The sequence below is a fragment of the Microtus ochrogaster genome, chromosome 8, assembly GCF_000317375.1.
Source record: "Microtus ochrogaster isolate Prairie Vole_2 chromosome 8, MicOch1.0, whole genome shotgun sequence".
NCBI lineage: Eukaryota > Metazoa > Chordata > Mammalia > Rodentia > Cricetidae > Microtus > Microtus ochrogaster.
This window is the reverse complement of record NC_022015.1, coordinates 12,781,968-12,788,709: the sequence shown is the minus strand read 5'-3', so window position 1 is coordinate 12,788,709 and position 6,742 is coordinate 12,781,968. Positions and strand designations below refer to the sequence as shown.

At 40.9% G+C, this 6,742-nt stretch overlaps 1 pseudogene; it reads left to right on the top strand.

Moving 5' to 3' along the window:
- The first annotated feature begins 4,570 nt into the window (after window positions 1-4,570).
- Window positions 4,571-6,742, top strand: part of LOC101990025 — a 34,224-nt pseudogene continuing 32,052 nt past the window's right edge.

The following is a 6,742-nucleotide window of genomic DNA, read 5'->3' as shown; positions in this document are numbered from 1 at the left end:
AATGGTGGGAATTGCTGGTATTTAGGAGTGATGGCTCATGCCTGTAATCTGTGCAGGAAGGCCAAGCCTATCTTGGACTACTTGAGATTACACAGTAAGTCGACAAGTAAGACGATAGACTTTCTGTCTCAGCTCTACTGTCACAGAAGCATCACACAGGTTAGACCAATGGTATTGATGCTGCAATGCTTCTGAATAGGAAGCTTAAGAACTATTAGTTTGGGGCTGGAGAGATGGCTCAGAGGTTAAGAGCATTGCCTCCTCTTCCAAAAGTCCTGAGTTCAATTCCCAGCAACCACGTGGTGGCTCACAACCATCTGTAATGGGGTCTGGTGCCTTCTGACCTGCAGGCATACACACAGACAGAATATTGTATAGATAATAAATATATATATTTTTTTAAAAAAAGAACTATTAGTTTGCATGCTGAGGAAAAGTAACTTTGGAAAAAGACAGTTGATGGTAGCTATGGCATCCTCTGGGTGATGTCATCCTACCTGATAGTTCTTCAGTATTTGTTACCTACTTTGTACTTTACACACATTACTGTATTTAACCTATGTTACACCTCCATTTTATATATGAGAAAATAAGCACAGAAAGATCTAGTAGTTTCTCCAAGTACCTTAGTCCTGACAGCCAAAACTCAAATTGAAGTATATCTGGTCCCACAGTGGTGTAGGAGGGTCTTCTATTTATGTGTTTCTTTCATTGGTTAATTAATAAAGAAACTGCTTAGCCTGATAGGTCAGAACATAGGTAGGTGGAGTAGACAGAACAAGATCCTGGGAAGAAGGAAGGAAGAGAGAGCCGCCCGCCATGAAGCTGCCAGGTCAGACATGCTGAATCTTTCCTAGTAAGCCATGAGCTCGTGGTGACATATATATATTATTAAAAATGAGTTACTCAAGATGTGAGAGTTAGCCAATAAGAGGCTAGAACTAATGGGCTAGGAAGTGTTTAAATGAATACATTTGTGTATGGTTATTTCGGGAGTTAAGCTAGCCGGGCGCCGGTAACGCAGCCCGCTCCTCTTCCACAGACTATGTTTTGATTTTGTGGTGTTCTTTATTTTTGTTTTCATGTGAAATAATCTTGTTTAGCTGAGGCTGGCCTCACCTTGACCTTCTAATTCTTTAACCCTTACTTCCAGAATGCTGGTATTACAAGAGTGAGGTACCACACCCAGATAGAACCTGTTTTGTTTGTCACAATGTTCCATACAAAATTTTTGTACCTGGAGATACTTTTACCTCTGTGGTGAATGTACCCAGGGTATTTACACTTCAACTGAGATTTTGAAAGTCTCTTAGCAACTTGTCCCTTGTCTGCTACATGACTTTATTTGTTGAAAATTCTTGCTGAAATGTGCTGCCTAAGCTGAACCCAGCAAGTCAGTGTCAGGCAACCTTTCTGGTGTCACCCAGTATATGGTGCTGTGTATTTTGTTTCCTTTGGGCCTCAAGCTTCTACTTGTAAATATTTTTACTTTAAAAATACTTTCCTAAAAACATGTGTGTGTGTGTGTGTGTTTTGTGTGTGTGTGTGTGTGTGTGTGTTTTAAAACAGTGCTCATGTAGTCCAAGCTGGCCCTAAAGTTGCTATGTAGTCATAGTCCAAGATGACCTCCTGCCTCTGTCTCTAGGATTACAAGCACAGTCAACCATGTCTAGCTTTTCATATCACATTCATTCATTTTTTCTCAACACCAGTGTTTATTTTATAATTTATTGTTATTTCCTTTACTTTTTCAGCTTAATATAATTATATCATTAAAATATTTTTGAGAAATTTATAGTATTTTATTTACCTCATTTCTACTCCTCACTCCTCCCATATTCTAGCTCCACTGTTTCTCAAATCCATGGCCTCTTATTCTTTAATCATTATTGTTACCTAAATTTATGTAAAAAGTATGTATGCACCACAACCTCTGTTTTACTGGCTTCCCAGAGGAAGTCCTGATAAAACAAGGCAGAAGAACGTACAGTGTGTGGATACCAGCTACAAAGACCATGTTGTGAGAAAAAGAGATGACCAGAAGCAAGAAAACTATTGAGGCAAGCAGTTGTTTCCTTCTAATGGCACACAAAGATGAGGAGGATAATGGTCAGATGGCTTCCAGTTGCCATGAAAATGCCTGTTTGATGGTGATATTCTCCCCTACCTTTTCTCACACCAGCTTGCACTAGTCTCCCCTCACTCAGGATGACTCAGTTCCATTGTGCTTGTCTGTTCCCAGCCTGCTACGAATTCACTGATGTTTCCTTTGCTCTTCTGTTTGCTTGGGCATGTGCTGTAGCTGATCCCTGAGATTTCTTCATATATGAGACTGAAAATGCCTTGTCCAACAGCCTTCTATGGTGGCCATACCTTGATGCTCCATTTCACAACAATCTTTTCCCTTGGTAACCTTAGTCAGTATCAGATACCACCCTCTACATCCTATCAAGCTTATTTTTATATCTATTGAATATCTTAATGTGACAGAAACTGCTCTGGGTGTTTAATATTTATTACCCTAGGGTTTTGGTTTGTTTAATTCTTTGTTGTTGTTGCCATCACCAGTTCTTATATAGCTGGCCTTTGAACCTACTATATAATTGAGCTTTGCCTTTAACTCCTGATCCTCCAGCCTCCACTTCTCAAATGCTGAGATTATAGGAGTTCATCACACCACATCTGCCTATTTGCTCATATCTTCCTTAGTCCATACATCACATTCCCTTTGACAAACTAGATGTTCACTTTATGAATGTAAGAGCTTTGTCCCTCATGCCTGTCCTGAGGACCTGGCATCCAAGATCATGCCTGACATGTCTGGTGAATAATTGTTATATGAAAAAAATAGACAATGAAGGACAACACTCAGATCCAGATGGGCCAGGATACTCGAGAGAACATTGAACTGATAAGAGCTGATGTCTAATATTAGAGAATCCTTCGAGTCCGGTGACAGATTCCAAGAGTATTCTGGATGTAGACAAACACAGGCAAGAGACTAGAACTCTGCAGACCCAGCACAAAGGTAGGAGAAGCACCCATGCAGATCAAGTTAAGCTTCCTTCCATTGCTATCCTTTACTCACTCTGATGAGCACAAACCCAAGCTAGGAATGACAGCCATCGTGAGTTGACTTATGACTGCCCTTTATATGTGTGTTCTTTTGGAATCTCAAGAGACAGCTTCATTCAGAAATAAGGGATTCACATATGTGATTAGTTATATAGGATGAGATGAAACTGCCCTTGATGTAGTGTAGGCTGCACCATCGTGACTTCTTCCTTAAAGGGAGATGAGAGATGCATGAAAAAGACAGTCAGAAATTGGAGTGATGCAGTCCTAAGCCCAGGAATGCAAAGAAACTGCTCAGACCCACCACAAGCTAAACAGCAAAGAAGCATTCTTTCCTCGAGCCTTCTAAAGGCCCAGAGGATACCTGGATTTCTGACCTATGCTTTCCAGAACTATAAAGAGGGTTAATTCTGTTGTTCAAGCCACAGAGTTTGCAGTAATTTGTCACAGCAGCCTTAGGTATCTACTATGAAAGTTACACCCTTTTCTCTTCCTGATCATAAAGTAATTATTTAATAGATCAATCAGGCAAATTAAAGGCAACAGCTTTCTTAGTATATGGCAAGGTTTATAAACTATAAACAGTGTTTGTTAAAAGAAATGTCTGTGACTTCTAGGTTAGCCTGGTCTACAAGAGCTAGTTCAGGACAGGCTCCAAAAGCTACAGAGAAACCCTGTCTTGAAAAAAAATCTGATGATTGAGGGACCTAGCAGAATTAAAACAAACAAACAAAAACACCTTACAGGACAGATATCAAAAGCTTCCCACGATTGTGGTGGCCCACAGATGTGAGCCTGTTTTACATTGACCAAAGGTCAAGAGTTGGATTTTATTTTTGCTCTCTCAAAGTTGTTGACAAACAGGTATGGCTACAAACAAGAGGTCCTGTCCTAGAGTGTGGTTAATTTGTATTTTGGGTATAGTTGTGGATCTATTCCACCTGGACCAAAGGTTAGAGAATTCAAGTATGTTAGAGAATAAAGTATGTTGCCTCTCCCCTCTCCTTTTGGAGTCAAGTATATAAGCATGTGGAAAAGAAATGTGGGTGGTTCAGTATTCACTGAATGTCCCACCTGACACTGTTCTGTCTCTTAGTTCTCTCATATCTCTATTCCTTTTTTAAATAATTTTAATCCTCATGCTCCTACCCTCGAATGTGTTAGTTTTATCAAGGCAGGACCCCCAACACATGATTCTATCCATGAAGAATCAACAGCACCTGAGGACCCTGACCTTTTCTGTTATCTCAAATGAAGAAGGGTGCCCCTGTGCAAAAACATATCAGGGTGAAGGTTAAGATGGAAAAGAAAGTGCAAGGGCATGAAGACTCTTTTGCCACTCTTGGGCAAAGTTTTCAATGTTGTTGGTTGACTTTGTATCCATGATTCATGTTCATCACTATTCTACTTGTTGTAATGAATGATACTGTGGACCAAGGCCAACGTTCCCAGGCTTTTCTCTTGATAGGCTGGTGACTTGAGTGCTCCCTGGATGATGGTGGCTCCACCAGTCACAGTGGCTCCGGAGATGTGCAACGTCATCTTCTTGCCTATGAGTGTCAAGATTCTGGAGGTGGGGCAGATGGGTAGATCCATTTAAAACAAAGCGTAGTGTTTTGTTTAAAACAAAGCTTTTAGGTCTGGTGAGATGGCTCAGTGGGCTGAAGTGCTTGTGTGCCACCTGATGACCTGTCTCAGATCCCCAGATTCCACAAGGGAGTAGAAGAGAACCAACTCCTAAGAGTTGTCCTCTAACTGTCCCGTGTACACTGTGACAGACATGCCGACAAATACATATGCACTAAATAAAACATTTAAGTATAAAGTCACAGAACAATGCAAATGAGTGCAGACAGTAATAATTCTGTCCAGAAGAATCAGTTTAATATATAAGAATATGCATGCATACATATTTGTCAACATAAGAGTATCACTAAATATCTCTGATATAGGTGCCTCACTAGCAAAAGCAAATGTGTTTGACAGGGTCTTTTTTTTTTAACACTACCTAGGATTCAGTCTGTCCCATGTGTACTAGAGTCTCATCTCCTCTGTTAGGCTCCCATGGGACAGGAATGGTGTCTCCGTTTTCAGTCTCAGAGTCCAGGACACTGCCAGATCCACGATAGGCATCATTTAAGTGTTTTTAGATTGTCTAGTTAAAAATCTATACTCCCCTTATTCTAAAATCTCAGGGATGTATAGAATTCAACATTCTAAACTGACAGAATTCAACAAGAAGAAATTATATGTGTAACACTAGTTATAATTGTTCTTAGTAAAAACCCAGATATTAGTGAATGAAAGTTGAAGATTAAAGAAGCAGAGCAGCCAGCCACTGGAGAGTTCTTTCACCTCTACCAGTGCTCAGACCAAAGGAATGATCCTGTCCTCAGACTTTGTCCTTTGGCTGCAGGAGTAAACCTAAAACTGCAAATTGCATCCATCTCCAAACCTCAGATTGCAGCTGTGTCCACCCAACCTCAGATTGCCCTGAACTCCTGTCTCCTGCCTTATATTCCTCTCTCCACCCAGCCTACCACTCCTGTCTCTACCTACCTAGTGATGGGATTAAAGGTGTGGGATCCCTTTACATGAGCTCTGTTTCTCTTCTAAGTAAATTCAACCTTTTGTCACCCAGGGTGTCTTTGAACTAACAGAGATCCCTCAGCCTCTGTCCCCCTGGGGTTAAATAAAGGTGTATGTCACCACACCCTGGCCTGTAGTGGCTTAGCTCTGCACTCTGATCTTTGGGCAAGCTTTATTTGTTAAAACAGAAACAAAATATCAGTACATTTATGAGATGTGAACAAAGAGTTAATTATTCCTTGCCTGGCACCTTAGAGTCAATGCATCTGGCCAAAAGGATTCATGAAGGACTCAGTGTAACAGTTTCAGATTGATCACCTCTCAAAAAGTCTCCTTCTCTGAAGGGAGTGACATACTCACTCCTCTATGATTTTTTCTTCAATTATCTTCTTGGACCCATGGCTATCAGACATTTGAATGTAGGTATGTAACTCGAAGATGTGTTTGTGTGTGTGTGCACACACATGTAATAACTCAGAAAAATGCTCCGAGTGAGTATATGCTTCCATATACTGATTAATGCAGTGAGGAGGATAGGAGATCTCTAAGCCCTGAAGAATTCCCAGTCTAATCTCTAAATTTCGAAGACTTTTCCTGACCTTATCACAAAGAACATGCATGAATGAACCGCATGCCTCTTATTGGTCTGTACCCAGGCTGCTGTCTCCTGTTCCTGTAAGGATTCCATTCAGTGTAAATCTTTTACTATTACTGTTGTTATTATTATTATTATTAGAGATAGAGTCTCAGGTCTCCCAGGCTTTCCTCCAGTTCCTTAGACATCCAAGGATAACCCTGAACTCCAGACCATGAGCCGTCATATCCAGTTTATGCAGGGCTAAGGGTGGAACCCAGTGCTTCATGCATGCTAGTTAAGCACTCTGCTAATAGAGCTAGTGCCCCATCCCAATTCACTGTAAAGCTTTAGGTGGACACTGGGAAAGCCACAGGTCTCAGCAGCTCCCTTCAGTGTCTTGACAGACAGTATACCAACATTGGTACACTGTCCTGAATAGATGATGTCCCAACCACCATGACTGCTGTCTGGAAAAGTCTTTTGCATGCAGGTGTTTTTTTT